Consider the following 17,567-nt stretch of genomic DNA (forward strand, 5'->3'; position numbering starts at 1 on the left):
GCACTTACAGCTTCGATAGGTGCATTAACAAGTCAAAATTAATTAATGTATTCAACGTACCTTTGATATCTCCTAGTAGAAAGTATCCTCACATGAGAGTATCCTTTGCATTGGAGTAGCCCACCAATAGGTCCAGGACTCTTTCATTCCCAGGAAGCAGGGATGAAACAGGAAGTAGATGAAAGCCTCCAGAGAGCTTGGACGGCGGCACGGAGCAACCCACCGCCTCTCAGCTCCTCTAATCGATCCAGGTTTGTTGTAGAAAAAGGATTTTATACAACAAAACTCTTTCTGGTGGACACCAGGAAGACTGGCATCCTCAGAGACAGTTGGTAGTTCCAACTAAATACCGAGCCAAGCTCTTGAGCTTAGCCCACAATCATCCTAGTGGCCATGCTGGGGTGAACAGGACCAAAGATCGTTTGGGGGGGTCATTCCACTGGGAGGGAATTAGCAAGGATGTTTCTACCTATGTCCGGTCTTGTGAAGTATGCCAAGAGTGGGAAAACCCCAAGGCCAGGTCAAAGCCCCTCTCCAGCCACTCCCCATCACTGAAGTTCCATTTCAATGAGTAGCTGTGGATATTCTGGGTCCTTTTCCGAAAAAGACACCCAGAGGAAAGCAGTACATACTGACTTCCATGGATTTTGCCACCCGATGGCCGGAAGCAGTAGCTCTAAGCAACACCAGGGCTAAAAGTGTGTGCCAGGCACTAGCAGACATTTTTGCCAGGGTAGGTTAGCCCTCCGACATCCTCACAGATGCAGGGACTAATTTCCTGGTAGGAACTATGGAAAACCTTTGGGAAGCTCATGGGGTAAATCACTTGGTTGCCACTCCTTACCACCATCAAACAAATGGCGTGGTGGAGAAGTTTAATGGAACTTTGGGGGCCATGATACATAAATTCGTAAATGAGTACTCCAATGATTGGGACCTAGTGTTGCAGCAGTTGCTCTTTGCCTACAGAGCTGTACCACATCCCAGTTTAGGGTTTTCCCCATTTGAACTTGTATATGGCCGTGAGGTTAAGGGGCCATTACAGTTGGTGAAGCAGCAATGGGAGGGATTTACACCTTCTCCAGGAACTAACATTCTGGACTTTGTAACCAACCTACAAAACACCCTCCGAACCTCTTTAGCCCTTGCTAAAGAAAACCTACAGGATGCTCAAAAAGAGCAAAAAGCCTGGTATGATAAACATGCCAGAGAGCGCTCCTTCAAAGTAGGGGACCAGGTCATGGTCTTAAAGGCACTCCAGGCCCATAAAATGGAAGCATCACGGGAAAGGCCATTCACGGTCCAGGAGCGCCTAGGTGCCGTTAATTATCTCATAGCATTCCCCATCTCCAACCGAAAGCCTAAGGTGTACCATATTAATTCTCTAAAGCCCTTTTATTCCAGAGAATTAAAGGTTTGTCATTTTACAGCCCAGGGAGGAGATGACGCTGAGTGGCCTGAAGGCGTCTACTACGAAGGGAAAAGTGCTGGTGGTGTGGAAGAGGTGAACCTCTCCATGACCCTTGGGCGTATGCAGCGACAATAGATCCAGGAGCTGTGCACTAGCTACGCGCCGATGTTCTCAGCCACCCCAGGACTGACTGAACGGGCATACCACTCCATTGACACAGGTAATGCTCACCCAATTAAAGTCCAACCTTACCGGGTGTCTCCTCAAGCTAGAATTGCTACAGAACAGGAGATCCAGGATATGTTACAGATGGGTGTAATCCGCCCCTCTGGAAGTGCATGGGCATCTCCAGTGGTTCTAGTTCCCAAACCAGATGGGGAAATACGTTTTTGCGTGGACTACCGTAAGCTAAATGCTGTAACTCGCCCAGACAACTATCCAATGCCACGCACAGATAAACTATTAGAGAAACTGGGACGGGCCCAAGGGGTACTGGCAGGTACCGCTAGATGAATCCTCCAAGGAAAGGTCAGCCTTCACCACATATGTCGGGCTGTATGAATTTAATGTACTCCCTTTCAGGCTGCGAAATGCACCCGCCACCTTCCAAAGACTTGTAGATGGTCTCCTAGCAGGATTAGGAGAATATGCAGTCGCCTACCATGACGATGTGGCCATATTTTCAGGTTCCTGGGCAGAACACCTAGAACATCTACAAAAAGTCCTTGAGCGCATAAGGGAGGCAGGACTAACTGTTAAGGCTAAGAAGTGTCAAATAGGCCTAAACAGATTGACTTACCTTGGACACCAGGTGGGTCAAGGAACTATCAGCCCCCTACAGGCCAAAGTGGATGCTATCCAAAAGTGGCCTGTCCCAAAGTCAAAGAAACAGGTTCAATCCTTCTTAGGCTTGGCCGGTTATTACAGACGATTTGTACCGCAATACAGCCAAATCGCCACCCCACTGACAGACCTAACCAAAAAGAAACAGCCAAATGCCGTTCAGTGGACCGAAAAGTGTCAGAAGGCCTTTAACCAGCTTAAAGCGACACTCATGTCTGACCCTGTACTAAGGGCCCCAGACTTTGACAAACCATTCCTAGTAACCACAGATGCGTCCGAGCGTGGTGTGGGAGCAGTTTTAATGCAGAAAGGACCTGATCAAGAATTCCACCCTGTAGTGTTTCTCAGCAAAAAACTGTCTGAGAGGGAAAGCAACTGGTCAGTCAGTGAAAAAGAATGTTACGCCATTGTCTACACCCTGGAAAAGCTACGCCCATATGTTTGGGGACGGCGTTTCCACCTGCAAACTGACCATGCTGCACTACAGTGGCTTCATACCGCCATGGGAAATAACAAAAAACTTATTCGGTGGAGTTTAGCTCTCCAAGATTTTGATTTCGACATCCAACACATCTCAGGAGCTTCTAACAAAGTGGCTGATGCACTCTCCCGTGAAAGTTTCCCAGAATCAACTGGTTAAAATCGTCCTTGAGATGTGGAAAATATTGTTAGTCTTTATGTACTTGGTAGTATATTTAGAGGTGCATGTGTCTTATTAACTCTGTTTTCCTAGAGCTCCGGGAAGAAATCTCAGCCAGCGTTTCACCCTAGCTGAGATTTGGGGGGCGTGTCATAAATATAAAGGGAAGGGTAAACCCCTTTAAAATTCCTCCTGGCCAGAGGAAAAATCCTCTCACCTGTAAAGAGTTAAGAAGCTAAAGGTAACCTCGCTGACACCTGACCAAAATGACCAATGAGGAGACAAGATACTTTCAAAAGCTGGGAGGAGGGAGAGAAACAAAGGGTCTGTGTTTGTCTGTATGCTGCTTTTGCCGGGGACAGAACAGGAATGGAGTCTTAGAACTTAATAAGTAATCTAGCTAGGTATGTGTTAGATTATGATTTCTTTAAATGGCTGAGAAAAGAATTGTGCTGAATAGAATGAGTATTCCTGTCTGGGTGTCTTTTTTGTAACTTAAGGTTTTGCCTAGAGGGATTCTCTATGTTTTGAATCTAATTACCCTGTAAGGTATTCACCATCCTGATTTTACAGAGGTGATGCTTTTTTTTCTTCTATTAAAAGTCTTCTTGTAAGGAAACTGAATGCTTTTTCATTGTTCTCAGATCCAAGGGTTTGGGTCTGTGGTCACCTATGCAAATTGGTGAGGATTTTTACCAAACTTTCCCCAGGAAGTGGGGTACAAGGGTTGGGAGGATTTTGGGGGGAAAGACATGTCCAAACTACATTTTCTCAGGAACCCAGATAAAGTTTGGTGGTGGCAGTGGAAGTCCAAGGGTAAAATAGTTTGTGCTTTGGGGAAGTTTTAACCTAAGCTGGTAAAAGTAAGCTTAGGAGGTTTTCATGCAGGTCCCCACATCTGTACCCTAGAGTTCAGAGTGGGGAAGGAACCTTGACACCATCACTTAGCATCATTTCAAGATATTCTTGTTTATTTCCCCTACTCCTGACATATATTCAAAATAGTGGCTGGGATCATCTTCCCTGCTCATGATTCTGACCATGTTATCCCCCCCACTCAGATCCCTCCACTAACTCCCTTTTTTCCATCACATCAAGTTCAAACCTCATGTGACTTCACCACCAAAGCCATATCCAACTGTGCCCTCCCACAGCTGATCACTTTTGTCTCATCTCGTGTCACCCTGCTCACCTCTGCTCAGGCAGTAATGATAGCCTTGACTATACTTCTCACACAACCACTCTCAATTTTTTCACATTGCCTTTTACACATATCACACTTTTCCTGGTTTCATCTGTACGGGCAAACACTTTTCTTCAAATCCCTCCCCAAGAAACACTTGGATTGCAATGCCTATAAGAATGTGGCAATTTATAATGGACCATGTGAGAGGCTGCCATGTATAACTGACATGTATTATCTAATATAAATTAACAAATACAATATATACACATGTTGATGGTATCCCTTTCTTCTACCCTTCTTATCATGTTTATCTCCATAGACTGTGAGTTCCTTGGGAAAGGGACTATGACTTCCTCTGTATGTGGCCAATGTCCAATCATTGTGGATGCCGCTGGAATACAAATAATAAATAATAACCAATCATTGGTTTACTAAAAGCACTGTTAGTGCACTTGGGTGCTTCATATTCTTCGTCTTTTGTTTCAGAAAGAAGCTCTACTCCCTAAGATATCACAACATATTCTCTGATCTTAACCTGACAGGTACAGAAGCTTCCACTGTGACAATTTGTGGGAGGCAATCTAATCATATAATTGAAAGACGTACAGGAAAATCTGCCCCCAACAAAACATATTTTCTTACAAAGCATGCAGGAGCACTCTCTCCACTTCTGTGTGCCTTGTAAAATTACAGAGGATGATAGAACATGGAAGATCCCACCTCCTGCACACTTCTTAAATTGAATGGTTGCTCGTCTCCTCTCCTGAGGCCCTCCTACAGTCTGTGGGAAGGGAGTGTCTCAGAAGGTGCATGGGAAAGGCACTTCAAATGTTATGAAACATAATTTTTGTCATCACTTTAAGACATACATTCCTAAGGAAGCTTACAAAACAGTCAGGCATGGTGTGTGAGAGGGAGGTTAGGGAAGAAGTCTTGCTACAAATCACAGATTATTGGCCAAATTACTGCTCATTTTACTCAGGCCAGTAATTGAAATCAATGGAAATTACAGATGTTCCTATCTTTGGGCCCTATACTTGGTACAAGATGGTAGACAGAGATTGCTGGCTGATATCAGGGAAGGGGTTAGAAGAGAGATGGAAGAAAATGTTAATCTGGGTTTCCTTAAAGTGAAATAGATTAAACCAAACATCCTCATAATCCCAATGTCATGAAATGCCAAAGCATTAATAAACAGAAAGTATTCAGTAATAGGATCAGTTTGCCCCATTGACAGTATTGGACACAAATCAGCAATTACCATGTGTCCATAATTTGGTTTCGAAAGAAGTTCTTATAATGTCTTTCGACTGGTTGAGCATCTTCAGTTTACATCTTCAGAAGCTGCAGTGCACTGGAGACAGGGAAGGTATGTACCACCTGAGTGGTGTTGCCAGGAGGTGTTATGTGTAGACAATACTAATTCCAGTGACATTTTGGGTGTCAGGACAGGCATCTCTTGCTGGAGCTGCAAAAATGTGCGGCCTGTTCTCCCACCAATGTTATCCTTGGCAGGTAGTAGAACACTAGCCTCACAGCCTTGCCAGTGTCCTTGTGTCCTTGGACTGCCCAGTAGCGCTGAGCAATATTTTTTGACTGAAACTTTTTTCGGAGAAAAATTCAGATTCAGAGACACCAAAGCACGTTGTGAACTCCTGCTGCTTTTGCTGAACTGTTTCACTTGAGAAAAAAAATCTGAATGTTGTGTTCTGACATTTTCAAAATGAAACGTTTTGATTACTCAGTGAAATAACTTTTGGTTTCAAAATTTCCTTTAATGTTATATTTTTAAAAAAATAAATACAAAAATTAAAATAGTCAAAATGGAAACAAAATATTCAGTTTAACTAGAAATTTTTTTTTCAATGTTCAATTTGCCAAAAAAAAATTTGTTCAATTTTTTTTTTCATGATTTTTCAGAATTTCCAGTAAACTAAAAAATCCATTATTCTCCCAGCTCTATTCCTCAGTGTCTATAACTAAATTATCTGCCCCTTATTCCAGGTAGGTCTGATTGGTGAAAGAGGGGAAATAATTCTTTGTGCCTTCTCCTTTTTCTAGTGCGCCTGCTCGTTATAGCAATAATTTTGCTTTTGATATGTAACTCATGACAAGCCTCAAGTGAGCATGAGGAAAACTACAGTATTTGAATATTATTTGGATGTTTAATGGATAAAATAGTTCAGAGAAACAGGCTGAGTAGCCAACAGGCTCCAAGCAGTGAGGAGGGAGAAAATAATCAGGATGGAATACTTTGCACTTTCTCCTCCCTGTTTTTAAGTGTGTGCCACTAATTTAAAATAGATTAAGTAAATGAGAATTTTGAGTATTTGTATAGGCTTCTTAATCAAATTTATCAGTTTGAAATGGGGTCTAATGAAACTAATCTAGTTGTGTCACTAACAATAGCAAAACGTACTAGTATAATATAATTAAGCAATTCAATTTGATTCTGAGAGTTTGGTAGTATAATAATCAGCACTATTGCATGCTCTGAAGTGTCTCTGTGATACTGGGCTAAAGTTTGCTCTCACTCAATATCATGGAGGTCAGTGGGACTACTTGCAGGAGTATACTGGGCAGGATTTGTCCCATTATATATTAAATAGAAAGACTGAGTGAGGCAAGCATGGGAATGGGATCCAGCAAATTCTAAATTCTAATGATGGTTCTGCCACTGAGTTGCTGTATGCCCTGGGGATGTGTAATCACTAGCTATAGAGTCATTCTTAAACTTTCTCTAGCCCTATTAATTTTTAATTATCTAATTACTTAATACAAGATGGAGCAGCTTCAACAAGAAAGACTGAGAGAGCCGCACATTATTGTTATCCTGATTTCTGGTGGAAGATTGCTGTTCAAATCCCTTGTCTGGCTATACTGAAAGAAGGACAGGAGACATTTGACATGCGTTTAATCAGGCCGCAACTTTATTATTAGATGTCTGGGACTACCCGGCAGATAAAACTGTACAGTGCAGGTAACCACATGTTTTTTTTTCCATAATTACTGGGGGGGCTTTTACCAGCTCCCCCCTCTTTTTCCCTCCAGATCCCTCCAGCAATCCTTGTAGGAGGGTTAAGGTGGGAAAGAAGAATGGGGGGAGTTTGGTTCCCTGCAATACCAATCATAGGAGTCCCCAACTGTCTCCCGTTCACTCCTTTAATGAACATCTCTTTTTAAGTCCTTTTCCAAGACATTTATCCGGTCGCTGTACACCTTTCCTAGGGAGTACCTGCACTGGACATCCGCCCCAAGGAGGCGCCAGCAATTAGCTTGGCTGCCTCCTCCCCAAACCCAGTTGGGTTCCCAGACATCTCCTAATGCCATCTTTTATATCAGTTAAAAACAGGACAGCACCTAAGTCCAACATCTGTAATGAGATTACAACAACTTAATGCTGATTTACTGCCTGAGGTCTTACTTACGGTCAGTACGCATCTGAATGCCAATGCCCGATTGCCTGGATTGCCTTTGCTCCCAGACCTAGCTGTGCTGCTGCCGTTGCTGCTGCCGCCCCGATCCAATTCTCAGTGGGTGGGAACCAAATTCATGGGCTGGCAGCTCCAACTTCATCAGCCCCCCCTCTCAACATGGTAACAAATTGATATGCTGTGAAGGGACTCCCGTCACTGTGGATAAAAAAGGGGCCCTTCCCCCCTCGTCCATATCACCCTGTAGGCCTTCAAAGCCTGAATGGGGTAGACCCCAGGCTCACCACCCTCCCAGAGGATAACAGATTCACCCCAGCCGACTTGATCTGTCTCTGACCTTAGCAAGTGTAATATCACTGAATGTTCATGCCATTGTATATCCCACAATTGCAAAGCCCTTCCTGTAGAGTCCCTACCGGACCCAGGTATTGGCTCACTGATCCTGAAAGCACCAAAAAATGATTGCTGCACTGAACAAGGCCACCTCCTTTGCATTATGACATATGGTGCCAAGGATCTGGACAAAATCCCTAAGCATGTAAACTGTGATGGGACGATGGGAATCCACACTGGGGCCACCAGTATGCAACCACCTGGCCAAAAACCTTCAAAGTAAAAAAAACACTGCAAGGATCAGGATAACCATTTAGCCTACTGACAAATGTAATGGCAGAAAGGTGATTCGAGATTGTAGAGGACGCCAGTTGATGGGTTGCCAGCAACAGCATGTACCGCAACACCTGCTCCTCTGTAATGGGCCATATTGTTGACTGGCCTTCCTGATCCTGAAATTGCATGAAATCATGAAAACTTCTCTCACAGCTCTGTGATTGCAAGGAGCAACTGATCTCTGCATCACACTTACAACCATTCTACACCAAGGTTCCATAGCACTGGTGGCATCTGCCTTGGTTCCTAGCTGGCTCCTGGTGCCAGCTCCGGAAATCTGTGGATCTGACAATGATACAAGGCATCTGCTATGCCATTGTAAACCCCAGAGAGGTTATGAAGCAATGTAAATTCCCTGGAGCCTTTCCGGGGGCTAAGCCTTGGGGGAAAACGCACAAGTGTCCACAGGCAATTGGTTGGTTTGCCCTGCCACTGTAGCTCTGAATTCCTCCTCGTGGAATTATTGCCTTAAACACATGGCCAACCCCCACCCTGACTTTAATTATTATTTTACATAAAGGAGTTAAGAACCCACATTAAACCCAGCCCACAAATTTGACCCATCAGCTTTGCTGGGGTAGTCTCACAGGAGGCCTTAGCCCATTCCACTGCTTGAAGCTCACCTCTTGCACCGGCTTGAATTCTGTCATCCATGCCCAGTTCATACAGGGCCTACCTACAAGTGGCATTTGTTCTAGCCCGCATCCTGCTGGCCCCTACCCACACCATTGTGGCAGGAATGTGCTGTATGGGACCCAAAATGTGTTTTGCAAGCATGCCTGAAAGTACAGATGCTGCAAAAAACAACTGCTAGGATTAAATGCATGCCCTTGACTGTATTGTATGCCCACCTGATTATATTTATATATCTAACAAGGCCGGGCTTCTCTCTAAGTAAGCTTCTGCTGTAACACAAGCGTAGCTAAGGAAGGCAACCTTATCAAGACACCTCTCCCATGGATGTGCCCGGCCGTTGGAAGAACTTGAAGTTAGCCTTTAGTGGCTGTGCAATACCATGCATCTGATTACTGGGGTGTGCCCCCGCCAGATGAGCTGAGACAGTTTCTGCCCAGCCCATCTGATACCCTGTCATGTCCCCACCCCAGTTTTTTCCCTGTAAAGCCTCAGAGGAACCACGAGTGCCCGCAATGCCTACCTTTGCCACATCATTTGGTATGGGACCCTGAGTCACTTCCAGGAGTCTCTGCCCAAAGCAGATCCAAACACCCCTGCAATTAGGAACCTTTATCTGTTTTTGATTTAACTCATCCCTGCCCTCAGTGTCCCCCTTTTCTCCTGTAATCACCTGAGTGGAATGTCCTAGATCTGGGCAAACCATTACACCTTGTATGGCCTGCAAAGCTGTGGTAACAACCTCAGACACAATAACCCTGATTATTTGTATCAAATCCCCGCAGACTGTCCCATCAGCAAACACAGCCAGCTAACTTGCCTGGGTGAGTGCTTCACCTGGAGCCCCCGTTCCCCAAGCTTGATACACTACCTTTGATAACCAAAGGCACTATCCCAGGCTTCCCCAGCCCCTTGCCCTTGGTGCAAGGATCCTGCCCTTGGCTCACCCCGGCCCAAATAACTGCACTCCATCTGACCTGTGCAGGGTCTGATTCCTCCCCAGCTCCCTGTCCCGGAGACACTAACTGGGAGGGAGAAGCAAAATTCTCCCGTTTTCTCTTGTCCACAGCAGGAAAAGCCTGAACCCCTGTTCCCTAAACATCTATGCACCACACACCTGCTAGGAGAGGGGGCCACACTCCCTCTCCTTCTTCTCCTTGTCTCTATGCCTGGGGACAGAATCTGGCTCCAAGGCGCCTTGCTACTCAACTCCCCTTCCCTTTGTGAATTCACTCTGCTATGCCTGCCTCGCCCCTCCTGAACCGGGGGAAAGGGAGAATTAATCCTCTCCCTTCCCCTCCCCATTCTCACTGTTCTGTGTCCCCCTGGAGCCATGCTGAGACTTGCTGCAAGCTCCTGCTTCTCTATGCTGGGACTGAGGTGGGGGGACGGATGTCTCCGCTCCTCCCTCCCCACCCTGGAGCCCTCTTGCTTCAGCCTTGGTCCCTGAAAAAGGAAGGTGTCAGGCGCATAGCTGCCCCCTCTTAAACCCTGCATTCCCAGGGGATGAGTGAGGAACCACGCTGTCCCCCTGACCTGCAGCAGTTTTCATCTCCCCCAGCCATAAAGCACCGTTCCCTTCATTCGGCCAGCCAGCCAAATACCCACCCGCTTAAAGGTGCAGGGCAGTCATTCTTATCAGGTAGAGAGGAGAACTGAATCAGAGTCTCCCATATCCTAAGGGAGTACACTAAACACTGGGCTAAAGCTTAAAAGGGAGATTGTTACCACCACTTCCTTCCTCCAGGCCACTTTGTGTGGAGTCAGGTATGCTCTTTGGTACCCAGGGAACTATTACAGTGAAAATGTAGATCCTGAGTAAGTTTAGGTGCCTACAGGGTTAGGTGACAGCTGAGTAGGGGTTTTGTGAGTTGCAGTGGTACCTAAATCTCTGGTTTAGGTGCCTAAGTTCCTTTCTAGAGTTGAGCCTTAGTTTTTTGAGATGCTATTTAAAAAAAAATGGCTTAATTAGCTAATGCCTGCCCAGCACTTGAAGAGAAGTGATAAATATTATTAATATTTTTAAAAGTATACAGTTTGTATACAAACAACTTTTAGTCCTATAAAATTACACTGCATTTGAGTTTTCAAAATGAAAAAAAAAATACATTACATAATTATATTGCTACAAATCACTCCAAACTACCCTCATTTCCTTCTTTGACAGGGTTACTGGCCTAGTGGCTGCTGGGAAGCAGTAGATATGACAGATCTTTATATTAGTAAGGCTTTTGACACAGTTTCACCTGATATTCTCATAAGTAAATTAGGGAACTATGGTCTAGATCAGGGATCTCAAACTCAAATCATCACAAGGGTCACATGAGGACTAGTACATTGGCCCGAGGGCAGCATCAATGAAACCTTTTCATACAATGGTACTAAAGTATAGTCAAAAATGAAAAAAAATGAAGAGTAATATAGTATTCTATTAAAAGTCAATGTATTAACTTTTTAAAAACTGTAATGCGAAGAGGGGGTTTAATAAAATATAAACACTCAGTAAGGCACCTCACTCAAATGACAAAACATGCATTTACTTTTAGAATTACTTTGGTTAAAGCCCCCAACTCTGACCCCAGCCCTGCCCCCACTCCACCCCTTCCGTGAGGCCCCGCCCCCTGTCCTGCCTCTTCCCACCCCTTCCCTGCCCCCATTCCAATCTCTTCCCCAAAGTCCCCGCCCTGGCCCAGCCTTTTCTCCGCCTCCTCCCCTGAGTGTGCCGCGTCCCCGTTCCTCCCCCCTCCCTCCTGGAATGTTCTAAGCACTGCCAAACAGCTGTTTGGTGGCAAGAAGCACTGGAAGGTAGGTGGAGGAGCGGGGACACAGCACACACGGGGGAGGAGGGGAGGCGGGGGGTGAGGGGAGCTTGGCTGCTGGTGGAGTCAGCGCCTATGGCAGGCTGCAGGAAATAACTCCATGGGCCACATGTGGCCGTGGGCCCTGTGTTTGAGACCCCTTGATGAACTTACTATAAGGTGAGTTCACAACTAATTGAAAGACCACACTCAAAAAGTAGTTATCAATGGTTCTCTGTCAAACTGGGAGGCAGTATCTAGTTGGGTCTCTCAGGGGTCAGTTCTGGGTCCAGTATTATTCAATATTTTCATTCATGAGTTGGATAATGGAGTGGAGAGTGTGTTTATAAAATCTGCAAATGACACCAAGATGGAAGTGGTTGCAAACACTTTGGAGGACAGGATCAGAATTCAAAACAACTTTGTCAAATTGGAGAATTGGTCTGAATTGAACAAGATGAAGTTAAGTAAAGACTTGTTGAAGAAAACAGAGTCTTCATTCTCAGTTTGGTTGTAACAGATCAGAGACAGTTTATTCTCAAGCAATTGCAATGAGGGGAACTACACACGCGAGCAAGGATTCCCTTACTGCAGGTAGGACTCCAAAGATAAACAATTGAGGCAAGCCTTCATACCTTTTTGCTACAGACAATAATGATCACAGCTGCAGTTTGTTTATACATATTCCTACCTACTATCTTATTTTTCTCAATTCAATTCTGCTACAGTATACATTCCAATTTTATCAAAGCAAAGTCAAATAAGAACATCTTAGACAATTTTTCCCAGCTGCCTAGCACCAGCCCCGCTTCTACAAATCTTGCATTATTACCAGTAAGGTTAGCCTATCTAATACAGGACTCTGGCCTAACACAAAAATGACTACTATGCTTCCACAGATGAGAGAAATAAACAAGCTGTGAAAAAGACTAATATCACCATAGGGTGTATTAACAGGAGTGTCATGAATTGGACATGGGAGGTAACTGTCCCCACTCTAGTCAGCAGTGGTGAGGTCTCAGCTGGAGTATTGTGTCTAATACTGATCTCCACATTTTAGGAAAGATGTGGACAAATTGGAAACAGTTCAGAGGACAGCAACCAAAATGATAAAAGATTTAGAAAACCTGCCCTGTTAGGAAAGGTTAAAAAAAACTGGGCATGTTTAGTCCTGACACAAGAAGACTGAGGGGGAACCTTATATCAGTCTTCAAATATCTTAACAGCTGTTAAACAGAGGACAGCGATCAATTGTTCTCCTGTCCTCTGAAAGTAGGAAAGGTAGTAATGGGTTTAATCTGCAGCACGGGAGATTTAGGTTAGATATTAGCAAAAACTTTCTAACTATAAGGGTAGTTAAACTGTGGAATAGTTTACTGTTCCACTACTGTTGTGGAATCCCCATCACTGGAGGTTTTTAAAAATACGTTGGACAAACTCTTGTCAGGGATGGTCTACGTTAACTTTGTCCTGCCAGAATGCTGGGGGCTGGATTTGATGACTTATTGATGTCCCTTCCAGACACACATTTCTATGGTTCTATGAAATTTATTTGTTGATCTAATTTTTCTTTTATTTATTTTTAAAAATGTTTCCCAACCTTTCTCCTTTTTTAAACTTTTCCTCTCCTCTTTTCACTCTACAAGTGTTTCTCCTATTGCCTCACCAATTGTTCTGCTTCACAACACATTAAAAGGCTAAAATAGAAGCCAAAATATGTTACTATTTGTATTTTTTCAATGTTGTGAGATTTTTATGAGCAGATTTGTGCTCAGATAGCCCAATGGATGTATGGCTAGATAGAAAAGATCCTGGGACCTGAGTCAGCTCTCAAAGAAGTTCCTGGCATCTTACAATTGTGGTATTCTAGGAGCCTGTGTGCATTACTTATGGCATGGCTGACGAATCTTAAATGATCACAGTGACTTATGTGTTGATGATGGCATTGTTTAATTTGGATTTTCTTCATGTTATATCCACATTTCCAGCCTGCTACATCTCTAGTGCAGTGATGCCTGGACAGTACTACAAAATAAATGCAGCTGCATTGCTGATTAGCTATGCTTAGTCTTTAGCTTCTGTGCCTAGCTTTCTGGAGTCAAATCTAGGTCAAAACAGTGATGTTTGGAAATGGTATTTCATAATTGGGCTAGTGCTTTCTTAGGTTGCTCCTTCAATCAGGAAAACTTTTGTAGCTTTGAGGCAATGATTATCCCACTATCAACAGGAAGAAAAAGAATGCAGAATGTCTAACATTAAGAGAGAGACCGCATGTACCACTCTTTGTTTTGTGCATAATTCTCCTTTGGAAGGAGAGAAGAGAAGACTATAACATGTCCTGTAACAATGATGGTTCATTATTCTTTTTTTTTTTTTTCCAAATCCCTTCACTTGTAAGAAGTATTTTTTTAGTGTTGTCTGATAGTCAGAACCCAGAAAGTCAATTTTGGGTTACAAGTTTTATTTCTAAATAAGTGTATCACTTTTGTATGATGCTGATTACCACAGTCATAAGTATGTTTTGCCCAAAGGTTCTTGGCTAAAAGTCTGATGGCTTTCACTTTTTATATTTCTCTCATGTCACACTTTTATGTCAATTTATACTAAGCTAGAGAGGACAAAAGCAGTTCCAATTAAAGTGTTAAAGTAATCTTAAAGAAACACTATTGCATACCACAAAGAGTATCAGAAGTCATCCAATTCTTTTCCTTCCAATCACTTTCTTGGTTTTTAGAAGATTATTCATTCAGTCAAATTCCATCATTTATGGATTTGATTACCTTTCCACAATAAGGGGAAGTTTTGTCAGTTTAGTGTTGGCTGCCAGATAAGAATACAATGGCCTTGTGTTACACATTTGAAAATGTGTCCGGGAAGTTATGTAATATTTAACAGAATAAAATGTATTATTAATTATTTTTATTCATGTTAACAGCCCCTTGTGCCACATGTGGAACTTAAATATTTAAAGACGAAAAATATCAAAGAAACTTCCCCAAAGATACAAACATTATTTATTTTTATACGTATCAAGTAAAACTAGAGGTGAATGAACCATTTGGTGGCTATTATGAATTGTCTTATAAAATATAAATTGGTTAGATACCTGATGGAATTTGTATATTATTAGAACAGTAAGATCTTGAAAAATAAATGTGCCTGACTATTTCTCTCTCTTTAAATGAGAACCACTCTCTAAATCTCTCTCTATAGGGAAAGCTTCAATGGTTAACATCAATGGAGAAATCCTCTTCAACAGTTGTATGTGCTAGCTTTTTGTTTTCACTTCAAAAAGTTGTTCTTTTCCTGACTGTTTTATTTTCAGATAAAATAATGGAAACACCACAGATAGGAACATGATCATCTCATAATCTCCTTTAATTCCACCAAATAAATTCCAAATCAAGGGATAAATGGTACACTATTTGCCCTTTTGGGCTTCTCGGGTTCATTCAGCTCACTAATCTACTGCTGACCCTATTTATCTTTTCAGTCCTCATAAAGAATTCAGTCAGCCTCTGTTCCATTTTGCTACCAAAAAGACCTTGACAACAATGTATTTTTCCCTTGTCTGCTTCAGATTGGCTCAGGAAAGTGCAAGTAGATTCTTTAATTGGGAGGGAGATCGACATGTCCATTCATTTACTTTCCAGTCCTATTAGATACGGAGAAGCTAGAAAAGGCAATTGACCATGATTCCAATCACTGTTTTAATTTATTCTTTATACTTAGCCTTATTGTGTAATAGCAGATACTATTAAGGCATAGGCCCACATTTTAATAATTTTGGATATTGCAGTTCTTTTAGCATCCAACTGGAATCTGATTTTCAATTATGCTCAATATCTACAATTTAAACTTATGTTACTATGAGCTGCCAGTGTTCAGCATCTGAAACGGATGCTCTCAGGCCAAAATGTCAGACTGCGGTGCATAAATTTAAGCTCTAAAATACATATTTAGGCACCTAATAAGGCTTGGTCCCTCAATTACTTGGCATATGCTTAAATTTAAGCACAGGGTTAGGGTTCCATTGACTGCATTGATTAAAGTTAAGCATGTGTGTGTTTGCAGGGTCAATACCCAAGTGACCTGACTTTTCAGAAGCTCAGAGCACTCACAGCACCTTTTGAAGTTTGTAGAAGCTAATAGTTCTCAGCACATTGGCTAGTCAGGCCACTTTCATTTAGCTGGCTTTATATAGATTTAGAGCCAAGATTTTCAAAAGTGACTAGTAATTTTTGTTGCCTACATTTTACAACAAAAATTGGAGGTGTCTAAAATCACTAGCCACTTTTGAAAATTTTGATCTTAGGCACCTGCGTTCATTTTATTATTTGTATTACTGTAATGCCTCAGACATGGACCAAAACCCCATTATGCTAAGTGCTGTATATGTAGATGTAAAGCTTTTGGATCAAGGTGATGGGGTTAAACTAATGAACAATATAATCACTGGCAAATGAAATCTAAACCTCAGAACCTAATTTAATCACTTTATTCTGTCATTATTTCCTATTGTAAACTGAGGTGAGGAGGCAAAGCAGTATAAGAAATTTACAGAACTCAAAGGACCCTAATGATGTATAATTGTAGAATATGTTCCCACTATAGACATTTAAGAAATTATAAGCATTTTTAATGAATCAAAATGCAATGAATATTTCCCCCCACCGAATTTAAGAATCACTTTAAAATATTTTTAATTAGGCAATAACTCCACAAAACACTTACATCAACTCCTGTTTCCATTGAAGTCAATAGGAGCTTTGACATTAGCTTCACTGTGATCAGAAGTTAACTCATAATACCCTACTGACTTCCTACACAGGCAAAATTCAAAGCAAAGTTAATGGATTTTTCATAGAGTGTGGAGTGCTAAAATGGGCCCCAAGATAATACAGTAAAAAAGTCAATGAATATATTTTATGTAAGGAAACACATCATGTGACTGCTTTTGTGTGTAGTATGGTACACTAAAATGGGATTACCTTGAACAGTCAGACTGCTGGAAAGTTTAACAGTTTGTTTTAATCCATAACTTTAATTCTGAATTCTATTTCTGGGCATTTTATTTGCATAATCATTGTGGGCCACATTGTATCTGGTACTTATGCTCTGCTGTGGGAGGGCATAAGGAGACATGTCTTCCTTCACTTGCAAGGCCCACGTAAAGAACATCCACAGCTGCAGTCCATGCCTTCTGGAACTGTTCCCTCTAGGTGTTTCTGGGTATACCCTTCTTCCCTGGAGGTATGTGGAGGAAATGAGTCCATAGTTAAATTATGGATTACCATATGCAGTTCTCTTCAGCACTTGGTACTCAGCGATAGTGACTGTGACAATCAGGATCCAGACATCCCAAGGGGAGAATAGAGACTGTGCTCATAATATGTATTACAACCCCAAGTACACCTCACAGCAGGGCAGTGAGCAGTCAAGCAGGAAGGGGCTCCCAAGCCAGGTGTTTATACTAAAATGTCTTCAAAGTAACCAAAGCCAGGTTGAGACTTTGTGCTTGCAGGAAAACTCCTGATGTCAGAGAACTGAACCACAGATGCACAGCATGAAAGCCCCCAAGATTACAGGGCAAGTGGTGACAGAACCCCATAATAGTCTGAGCTCAAGTCCCCCCTGGAATGGTGCAATTCCACATTGTCCCTTATTCAGGCTTGTGACTAAGGGGGAAGTACATCTGTATGAAAAATAATTTTTTAAAAGCAATTACCATGCGGATGAGAAACAGGTGAAAGGGGAACTGTTTACATGGCCAGTTTAAAAAATACTTTTGACCTATTTTCCTCATTTTCCCCTTTACCTCACACCTTCTTTCCACAGAATGGCTCAAGTCTCAAGAATCACTACCATATTTGTATTTATAATATTTGCTTATATTGGGAGAATCTTGATCTCTCCCATGTTAGTTTTGTAACACAATATAAAACAGCATATT

At 42.5% G+C, this 17,567-nt stretch overlaps 1 long non-coding RNA gene across 1 annotated transcript in view; it reads left to right on the forward strand.

The window, feature by feature from the left end:
• The window catches only part of LOC141982425 (uncharacterized), a 96,140-nt gene that overhangs the window by 17,847 nt on the left and 60,726 nt on the right, over positions 1 to 17,567 (forward strand). Inside the window, exon 2 of the long non-coding RNA XR_012638072.1 lies at positions 1,431 to 1,631. This is a non-coding gene — a long non-coding RNA (uncharacterized LOC141982425). The remainder of the gene's footprint in view (positions 1 to 1,430; positions 1,632 to 17,567) is intronic.

The sequence above is a fragment of the Natator depressus genome, chromosome 1, assembly GCF_965152275.1.
Source record: "Natator depressus isolate rNatDep1 chromosome 1, rNatDep2.hap1, whole genome shotgun sequence".
Lineage (NCBI taxonomy): Eukaryota > Metazoa > Chordata > Testudines > Cheloniidae > Natator > Natator depressus.